Source organism: Miniopterus schreibersii (genome assembly GCF_964146895.1).
Source record: "Miniopterus schreibersii genome assembly, chromosome: 1".
Taxonomy (NCBI): domain Eukaryota; kingdom Metazoa; phylum Chordata; class Mammalia; order Chiroptera; family Miniopteridae; genus Miniopterus; species Miniopterus schreibersii.
In genome coordinates, this window is record NC_138101.1 from 99141815 (window position 1) to 99152683 (window position 10869).

Below are 10869 nucleotides of genomic sequence, written 5' to 3' on the forward strand. Positions count from 1 at the left end.
TTCTCAGGAAATTACAGGGTGGGGTAAACAATGTTAACCAGGTTGATGGAGATTCACATGGCTCATGACTGCCAGCTCTCTTGGGGGCAGTGCTCAGAAAAGGAACAATGGCCTTTGCCATTCTGTCTGAGAGAGAGCTGCCCCTCCAGCTCTTGCCTTGATGCCACACAATTCAGTTTCTCCCTATACGTCCCTGGTGCCTTTCAAGCTACTGCTCCTGTGCTAAAGCTCAGAGGGAGGAAGTCCATGTAAATCCATGCACCGGCCCTTTAAGAGGAACATCTGGAACTCCACCAGTCCTCTCTTTCATGCAGCCACAATTTGATCTGGTTTTTACAACCAGAAGTTATTGGGACTTCTCTCCCTAGCTTTTGAACCCTAGGCTGTGAGGAGCCTGGTGTGGGGCTAGGACCACTTGCTCTTCAGGGAAGACCTCCAAAGCCAATATTTATCCCAATTTTTATTCAACACATGTGAGTGTGGACCAGCCCATTCCACATCTCTGCCTCTCCTACCAGTTGTAATGTGGTTGCTTCTTTAAAAAAAAAAAAAAAAAATTCATTTTAGAGAGGGAGGAAGTGAGAGAAAGAAACATCAATGTGAGAAAAATACATTGATCGGTTGCCTCCTGTAAATGCCCCGACTGGGGATCAAACCACACCACAGGTATGAGCTCTGACCAGGAATTGAACCTATGACCTGGTGCATAGCATGATGCTCCAACCAACTGAGCCACACTGGCCAGGGCTGGCTTAATCTTTATGTCCTTAGTTATAGGACTTCTGTACAGCTAGATTTCAGGCAGTTCTGAATAATGGTTGTTCTGTAGTTTAGTTATAATTTTGAGGTAGTTGTGAGAGGATGAGAGTACCACATTTACTTTCATTGCCATCTTGACTGGAAACCCTACTTTAAGAGATGCTTCTTACATGCCTGACCTGTAATTGCAAGATAAGCATATAAGTGACACCAATGTTAGATAAAATAACAGTATTGATGAAATCAACAACCAAAATACCACATACAATCTGTGCGATTATTTTCTTTCTCATCTGAAACCCAATATATTTTATGATTTGCAAAGAAAGCATGATCTCCCTCTCATGGTGCCTATTTTCCTGTACTCGGGGGTCTTGATGCCAGAACACAGTCTTCACCACCATTTCTAGTTGTTGCCACTGTGTGGGAAACTGGTTAAGTATTTTATAATGTGCTACTTTTATAAACTGCCAAGTCTTTCCTAATAGTTTTTCAGGAGCTGTACTTATTTATTAATTAATTCATTTTCATGTAGACAACCAATATATAATACTGAAGACTGTGACAGTTTTTTCAAATAGAAATAAAATTTAATCATTTTTTTTCCTCATTGCATTTTCTAAAAGAACATTTAACTTAATATTGAAAAAAAGAGGTAGTAAATGATATTGTCTCCTGTTTTTCGTTTTAGTGAGACTGAGGTAAGAGTTTAACAAGGTTAAAACTGGCCATAAACAACATACCTCTGAAATTATGTTTGAAATCTAAAGAGTTAGAAAAAGAGCCTTGGAGCTTTTTGTCATTAGTATACTGGCAATAACATCAGGAAACATCCATCCAGGATCAAGAAGCAGAAATGTCGGTTATAGGTAGGTGCAAGATTCACTAACTTGGTGTGGAGGGAGGCTAGACACTAGAGAAGGATCATACAAACTAAAGTTCCTAGACAAGCTAAGACATGTGTTACCATTAAACCATGATCAATAATTAAGACTAAAACTACAAACTAGTTAGAATAAATTATAATGTGTCATTGCTTAGTGTGTTGTTTTTAAACAATACATACTTAATAAAATTATTTGTATCCTACATTGTTATTGTATTGCAAATAATCAAATTTAATAAAATAAATGCACTTTTTTAAAGAGAGAAGTCTTATATTAGTACACCAATATAACATTTTAAAGACCATTCTGTTGAATTTATTTAGAAAGTAAAATAATAAGAAGGAATTGCTTCCAGAAGTCCTTTTGTGATTATTGCTGTAAATAGACCTATAAGTACAACAGAATATAGAGGCTATTTTCTTGTAGCCTTTTCTGAGAATTGTACCCCATTATCTTATTACTATATTTGCTTTTGAAATATTTATAATGTCATGCTCACAAGAACATTGAATATTGTGTACTTTAGAAATAACATGATTTACAAGCAGTGTCAGAGTTGTTGATCCTTCATCCACAAACATAATTTCCATATTTAGAAATTTACTGCATGCTATTTTGTATTTTTATTTTGGCAGATAATCATAGATAGTTCAGAATAAACAGATTTTCCCCTTCTAAATGATTATTTTATTAATATATTTGGAAGTATATCTTCTAATGAACCATTTTCTTCTTTCTACATAGACTTTCAGTAAATCTATTAACCTGAAATTTCTATTTCAATTTCGACTACTATTTTAATTCTTATATTTTTGGATCAAAAATTGCACTTCATTCTTGTGTAATTTTGAGTAAATGTCTGTCTTAAGTAATTTTCTCAGAAACCCATATCACTGCTTAAAAGGAGTTTCATAAGAAAGTTGATGCTTCCATGGTTTCTGTAGTTCTCACACTTGTTGATCTTCTGTCCTGTGAAAAAGGTCCAATGTCATCATTTATTTTCCAACATTCTTTTTTATTTTATTCAAGTTATTTGGTATTTAATTTTCACTTTCATATATTCTTGTGTCTATTTTAATTTTACTAGACTTTTATTGCTGCACATAGATACTCTTTCGAATTAATTATTTTTAAAATGAAATAGCATCCTAAAATATCACTTACTCAAACACACCTGGAGTCTCAGGAAGATCTGAGTCTGCCACAGGAGTTATTTTCTGATCCCCATAAAGGCTTTGAGGAGCAGACAATTCCATAGTGGCTTATGTTGTTCCTTTTTACTTTCTGTTGATGTTTTAGAGTAACTGCAGTTTCTCTTTAGGTCTCTGATAAGGTTTAGCCCCAGTAATTTAGGGGAAAAAAGAGAAATTATTAGGAATTTTCAGTGTAAATACCTAACATATGTGGAGTTGAACACTGGAAAGTATGCTAAAGGCCCCAGATAAGATCGAATCAGGAATCAGTTTATTTAACTTCTTTTTTATATGAATCATCACATTAATGATTCTAGTTGACTAATGAGAGGGAATACACATATACTATAATATTTCAGCATATAAGTGCTGGTCAGATGTTACTCTTCACAACTGCATCTATGATGTTAACCATATGTACTCTTAAATTCCATCTTGAGATCAATAAAAAGTTATCTTACATCCTAGGTTCATAAAACAATTATATATATCCTTCATGTGAACTTTTTCAGTAATTGTATGTACTTGCTCCAAATTGACACTAACTCCAAACAGTTGTTGAACTTGCTCTCCATTTATTCCCCCAAATTAGGCTAATTCCATTGTAAGTTCTTGCTTTAAAAATATTTTTAGGAAGATAATATGAGACACCACTAAATAACTGTTAGATTGGCTGAAATCTAAAACAGACAACACCAAGTGCTGGTGAGGATGTGGAACAACAGGAACTTTTACTTATTGTTGACAGGAATGCACAATGGTACAGGCACTTTAGAAAACTAGTATGGCAGTTTCCACCAAACTAAACATACTCTGACTATACAATCCAGCAATCATGGAGTTTATCCAAAGAGGTTGAAAATTTATGTCCATATAAAAACTGGCACATGGGTGCTTATGGCAGCTTTATTCATAATTGTCAGAATTTGGAAGCAACCAAGTTGCCCTTCGGTAGGTGAGTGGATAAATTAACTGTTGTATCTCCATGCCATGGAATATAGTTCATCACTAAAAAGAAATGAGCTATCAACCCATAAAAAGACATAGAGAAAATTTAAATGTGTATTAATAAGTGAAAGAACCCAATGTGAAAAGGTTACATACTGCAAGATTCTAACAATATGACATTCTGGAAAAGACAAAACTATGGAGACAGTAAAATGATCAGTGTCTGCCAAGAATTTAGCAGAGAAAGGAATGAATAGCTGGAGCATAGTGTATATTTAAGGTAGTGAAACTATTCAGTATGATACTATAATGGTGGATACATGTTATTACACACTTGTTAAAAGTCAAGTAATGTACAACACCAAGAGTGAATTGCAATGTAAATTTAGATTTTAATTAATGTATCGATATTGGCTCATCAATTGTATCGAGTATATCATACTAATGAAAGATATGTGTGTGTGTGTATGTGCATAAAACTGGTGGTAGTGAGGGGATATATTATAACTGTATTTCCCATTTAATTTTCTTATAAACCTAAAAGTTCTTGGATTAATAAAGTCTATTAATATTTTTTAAAAGTTGTTGAATAAAAAAATATGTTTTGCAAAGCCTGATTGTATCTTTGATTATATCTTCAATCATCCCAAGACATTATATAATTTTAAAAATTCAAGGTTTAGTTAAATTAAACATTTAATACTTTTGCCTAAAACATCCAGTTGGAAAATCTGATTGCTTCAGGTTTCATTGAAGAACAAACTTTCTCCAAACTGTTGAATACAAGGACTAAGATATTTTCACCCTAACATACAGTCTCCTCAGGACTCATAAGTAACATAAGAAATTAGACTATTTCTCTGATGTTGACGATATAATGAGTAGTACCCCAGAGCACTAGAGGTGGTTTATACAGGTTAATGATAGTTTATTTGTTGCTTTTTTTTCTAATTCAGTGATGCCTGTTGTTCGCTTGATTTTTTTTTAAAATATATATTTTTTATTGATTTTAAAGAGAGGAATGGACAAGGAGAGAGAGCGATAGAAACGTCAATGATGAGAGAGAGTCATTGATCGGCTGCCCCCTGCACGACCCCTGCTAGGAATGGAGCCTGCGCCCTGACTGGGAATCGAACCTCGATCTCCTGGAACCTTGGGTGTTTGCTTAAATTTCATCATGGTGGAATATTTATATCATGAACATCAGCAAACACTGCATATAATTGTTGTTTTTTTTTTGGTTTATTAGAGAGCTGGTTTACCAGCACAACATTGGTTAATATGTTATCTCAAGCTTACATCTATAGGAAATATTTTGCCCACGTTGAAATAGATTATAGAAAAACTTTTCCTCAGGAAAGACAAAAGGATGCTGACTTTGATATCGTTATTTTCTGAAAAAAAATAATTTTTATCCTCTTGATTTTCTAGAACCATGATAGTAATTTGTTTTCGAAGTTTCTAAATTGCATTACTATAATAGAAAATAATCTAAGAGATCATAAATGTCTATAGCGATTAGCAGATATGCCTATAAATTTTTACTTTAAATAATGGAAGGAATTTAAGAGACTGTATATGCAGATGTCTGAGTTACTCGAACACTTCTGCCTTAAAGGGAATTGTCAAAACCTAGTGATGAAAAGGTGATGAGGGAGAATACTGTATTTGTTTTTCATTGAATGCCTAGTGTCTCCATGTTTTTTATACTAAACCTATATAACATTATGCATTTTGAAAAGATTATAGCACCAGGTTGTAGAATTCCAAGTAGTAAGATGAAGGTTAATTGTAGCAAATTGAAAGAAAAAATATATATAACAACTGAATGCAAAATGAGTAGCAAATATGTAACTTATTATCAAAAGCAATTAATTCATTAAAAGAAACAAAAAAATAATAATTGTGCCAAGCACTACACCAGGTATAAGATATACAAAATTGTGTCTTGGCAAAATTAACTCAGAGATGGTAAGAGTTTTTAACTGATGTAATATAATAATAAAGAGACTACAAAGCCCTCTGGGGACAGTAATAATATCTGTCTGTGACAGTTTCTCACTCTGCTCATTTTCCAAGATTTTGATACTTTTTAAGAATATTTGCTAAGTATTTTGTAAAATGTCCTGTAACTTAGGTGTGAGTGATGTTTTCTCATGACTGGATTGTGGTTAAGGGTTTTGAAGAATACCATAGAGGGAAGTTTGCTTTCTTATCACATCACATATCAGTGTGACTACCAGTGATGGTAATCTTGACCACTTGATTAAGGGGATGCAGTCAGGCTTCTCCACTGTGAAGTTACTCTTTTCTGCCTTTCTACACTCTGCTATTTGGAAATTAATAAGTTGAGTCCACACTACAGGGAGAAGTAAATTCTGCCTCCTAATGGGAGGAGTGTCTATATACGGTTTTTGGAATTCTTTTTAAAGGAAGATTTATCCTTTTCTCTGTCATTTATTTATTAACTCAATCATTTATGTTTTTATATATATACATAGATATATAATTTATATTAGTATGAGCTTGATATTTATTTAATATTTTGAGTTATAATCCAATACTATGTTATTTATTTTGTTACTCAATTGTTTCAGTTTTGGTCACTGGAATCTTTTTTACACTGCCTTCTGGGCTCTTTTTCACATGTACCTATCAAAACAAACCAACAAAAAATCCCACATTGAACTATTTTTCTTCTCAATAGTTTTACCTTTTCCAGAATTTCATATACAAGAAATCATGCAGCATGAAACCCTTTGGGGTATGACTTTTTAAAATCAAAATATGTTTAAAATTTATTCATAATAAACACTGTTATCTGCATCAATGGCTCTTTCCCTGTTGTCACTGAATAGTTTGAAATACTCTTCCACACATTATTCATGTGTTGTAGCAAATCTTAGTTACTTTCATTTTTAGAGTATAATGAGGCTACTATAATCATCTCTGTACAGGTTTGTGCGAACATGTTTTAAATGCACATATTTTAGGAGGAGTGTGATTGCTAAGATCATAGACTACAACTTCAGGAGGAATGCAGATACCTTTTCATCATTTACAGTCCTATACCCCCCTCCTCTGTGGTATAGCTATCTGATATATTACCTCCTCATACATGGAGACCCAGATAAACCATTTTATAATTATTATTATTATTTTTTTAAAATATATCTTTATTGATTTCAGAGAAAGGAAAGGAGAGGGAGAGAGAGAGGTAGAAGCATCAATGATGAGAGAGTCATTGATAGAGCCGGCAACCTAGGCATGTGCCCTGACCGGAAATTGAACCCCAATCGCCTGGATCCCAGGTCGATGCTCAACCGCTGAGCCACGCCCGGCCAGGCTAATTATTTTTTCTTTTAACTGTCAAACACAATTTTAAAATCTCAAGGAAAGAACAGTTTATAACATTTAGTTATATGTTTATCCTTTCCTATTAATTTCTTAATTTCTCTTTTAAATTTTCTTACATAATAATTTATATTCTTTTTGCCTCTCCCCAGCAGAACTTGTGAATGGTATACTGGCTTCTACTTTCTCTTAGAATTGAGGTGACAATTCACCCATATTTGCACCATAACTTAACAGAAGTGAGGCCAGGAAATGCATTTTTATCCAAGCAAGTTTGCGACCTACTAAAATTGGAGATTTTCAAAGGAACCATAGTCTTAAAATAGAATATTTGCAAAGGAACCACAATATGTTCAGGTATAGTGCAAAATTACTGGTCATTCTAAGAGTTAGATTTACCAGGCAGAATTTAGCAAGACAAGAACCTGAAAAATATTTCTATTAAAAAGTTTAGTATGAGAAATTGGCTAACCTGATTGTGAAGGCTGGCTAGACAAGTCTAAAATTCATTAGACAAGCTGTCAGGAAGAACAGGTTGGAGTTATTAGGCATGGGATAAACCTGCTCTCCTCAGAAAAAAAAATTTTTCTAAAAGGGAACCTCAACTGTCCTTTGAAAGTATTTCAAATATATTCACAACAACACCTAGGTTAGTGTTTGATTTAATAACTTGGGACTATCCTCCAGCCAAATGAACACATCAAAATATTCATCATACCAAACAAAATCTCCATTTGAATGAGAAAAGACAGTTAACAAGCACTAACACTAAGGAGACACAGGTGTTGGAATTCTCTGGCAAGGACTTCAAAGCAGCCATCATTAAATACATTCTAATAAGAAATTACACTCTTGGAACAAATTAAAACTATCAAAAATCTCAGCAAAAAAAATAGAAGATATAAAGAAAATTCAAATGAAAAATTTTGAATTAAAAACTACAATAACCAAAGATTTTAAAAAATCAGAGGGTGTACAAGAAAGTGGTACGTTTTTAGGTGCTCCAAGAAAAGAATTGTCTGCCCAGTATTCTATATCCAGTGAAAATATACTTCAACAATGAAAATGAGATAAAATCATTTGCAGATGAAAGAAGCTAAAAGAACTTGTCACCAACAGATCTGCTCTAAGGAACATTTAATAGAAGCTTTTTAAACTCCAAACTTTCACCAGTTATTATTGACAAGAATTAGAAGGCAAGAGAAAGATTAAAAGCACATATATTGCTGAGACATTTTTTAAAGATTAACACTTTAATAAGATAAATATCACATTTATAGATTTCTAAATATTAATTTTTAAAAGACTCAAAACAAGAGTAAGATTATAGTCTTAATAACATATCTTCAGAGAAAGTAAAACTTGGCTTTAAAAATTGATAACCTATAGTATAAAAAAGTGGGCAAAGAATACAAATAAATGATTCCTGGAAAAATAAGTCCACATATTACTAAATATATGAAAACCTTCTCAATTTTCCAGGCAGTCATAAAAATATAAATTAAATGATAAGTAGAAATCCTTTTCTACGTATCAGATTAAAAATTGTAGAAAGAATGATTCCAATAGCAGGTGTCAATGATGATAGGGGATATATACTTAATATTACTATTGGATATATGATAGGCTTATGTTAAATATTCTTTATATGTTAATAATGGATATCCTTTATGGAAAGCAATATTCAAATAGTTATTAAAATTCCCATATAATTTTTACCTCAGAATTACTCTTAGGAATCCATTTCATTGGCATAAAAGAACCCATGCAAAAAGATGTTTATTAAAGCATTGTTTGTAGAAATAAATATTAAAAACAAAAGGAATCTCATCAGTAAGTGAAGGGTTGAGTAAAGCATAATACACCAATGTCTATATACAGAACACTCTACTAACATTAAAAATATGTTAAATGTATAACAATTCACTTATATTTTTATGACATTAAAAATGATAAAGCAAGATACAGAAAACTATGTATAATACAGACCTATTTTTAAAAACAAAAATATATAGGAGTGCATTTATATGTGGATGTATTTTTATATAGCCATCACCTTAGAGTTTGCTACACAAGGATACACATCAAAGACTAAACATTTGTTACCTGTGACAGTGAGGGGAAGCCATGAGACATCAATAGAAAGGAGTGTATGCAAAATAAAATGACTCAATATATTTTGATAAATGCTTAAACTATAAATAAAAAAGAAATAACAAAACAAAAATTATGAATTCAGTAACTAGATTCCTGAAACAATAAAGGACAAAATCTAAGCAAAAATTTAGAGGAAAAAAATACTCAGTGTAGAACACATTGCAAAAGTTTCAAACCTGTCCTCATACTAAATATCTTAATTATACTGTATGGTACCTTTAACCACACTAGTTCAAGATTATTAAACATTCCTTAGAGATTAACATTTTAAAATTAATTTCAGAATATATATGTATACATATATAGTTATATATTTAATTTATCTTTATTGTTGAAAGTATTATAAATGTTCCCTAGATCTGCCTCCTATTCTATATAACCAATAGTTAAATGAATTTGTAATTTGGTGCCACATTTGAATAAAGTAGGTCTAGTCCTCTCATCATCTGGAGAGAATATATTTTTCCATGCATGGGTTAATTCACTGCAAAAATATACTATCTAATTATCTAATATAATTGACCTGGTAATCTAATTCCTACTTCCGGCCTCAAATAGTTGGAGATAAGCTGTTTAAAATGAACAAAATAAACTGATGAACAAAATAGATCCAGGGAAGTAGAACAGACTGAGGGACCTCAGAGGAAAGGTGGGGGGTGGGGGTGGGGGTGGGGGGGAGATGAACTGAAGAATTTATATGCATATATGCATAACCAATGGACACAGACAATAGTGCGGGGTACTCTTTGGGGGGTGGAGGTGGGAGGAGGGGATCAATGGGGGGGAAAAGGGGGACATCTGTAATATTTTGGCAATAAAGACAATTAAAAAAAAAATCAAAATTATTATTCCGGAAGTAGCTTTCTGAGGTACTGCAGTTTTGTTAGGTCTTGGTCAGCTTCCACCATAGTGTACAGTGACCAGGACCAAAAAGTGCAGAAGGTGATGGTGTAGCCCATCAACCTAATCCTCAAGTACTTGCAGAATAGATATCAGATTCAGGTGTGGCTTTATAAGCAAGTGAATATGCAAATAGAGGGCTGCATCATTGTTTTTGATGAGTATATGAACCTCATATTAGATGATGCAAAAGAGATTCATTCTAAAACAAAGTAAAAAAACATGCAATTAGGTTGGATCATGCTGAAAGGAGATACTATTCCTCTGCTCCAAAGTGTCTTCAACTAGAAATAACTAATGAAGTGAGAAATTGTTGAGAAGCAACACTGTGTTTTTTAGGTGTCTTGTGTTGGGAGTATAGTTCTTAAACATTTATTCATATTGTTTGGATTACCTTTATGTTATTACCAGATGACAATAAATGTTATGGAATTGTTTTTATTTTAAAAAAATAAAATAAGTGAGAATCAAACTTGTTTATAGTATTTTCTGAGACTGAGATATAGTATAGATATATTATTTGTATCCTTCTTACTTTAGATTAGATTATGATCCTGTTATATTAACTCATTGTATAATGTAAATGTTTTTAACATTTACTCAAAAATTCTCTATGTAATTTATTGTTTAATATCTCCCTTCACCTAAGCTATGACTTTCATATGAACTAT

At 32.6% G+C, this 10869-nt stretch overlaps 1 pseudogene across 1 annotated transcript; it reads left to right on the plus strand.

The window, feature by feature from the left end:
- The first annotated feature begins 1615 nt into the window (after positions 1–1615).
- Positions 1616–10486, plus strand: LOC308568221 (small nuclear ribonucleoprotein E pseudogene; annotated as a pseudogene). Its single transcript has 2 exons — positions 1616–1628; positions 10209–10486. The product of its transcript is annotated as a small nuclear ribonucleoprotein E pseudogene (transcript).
- Positions 10487–10869: the final 383 nt, after the last annotated feature.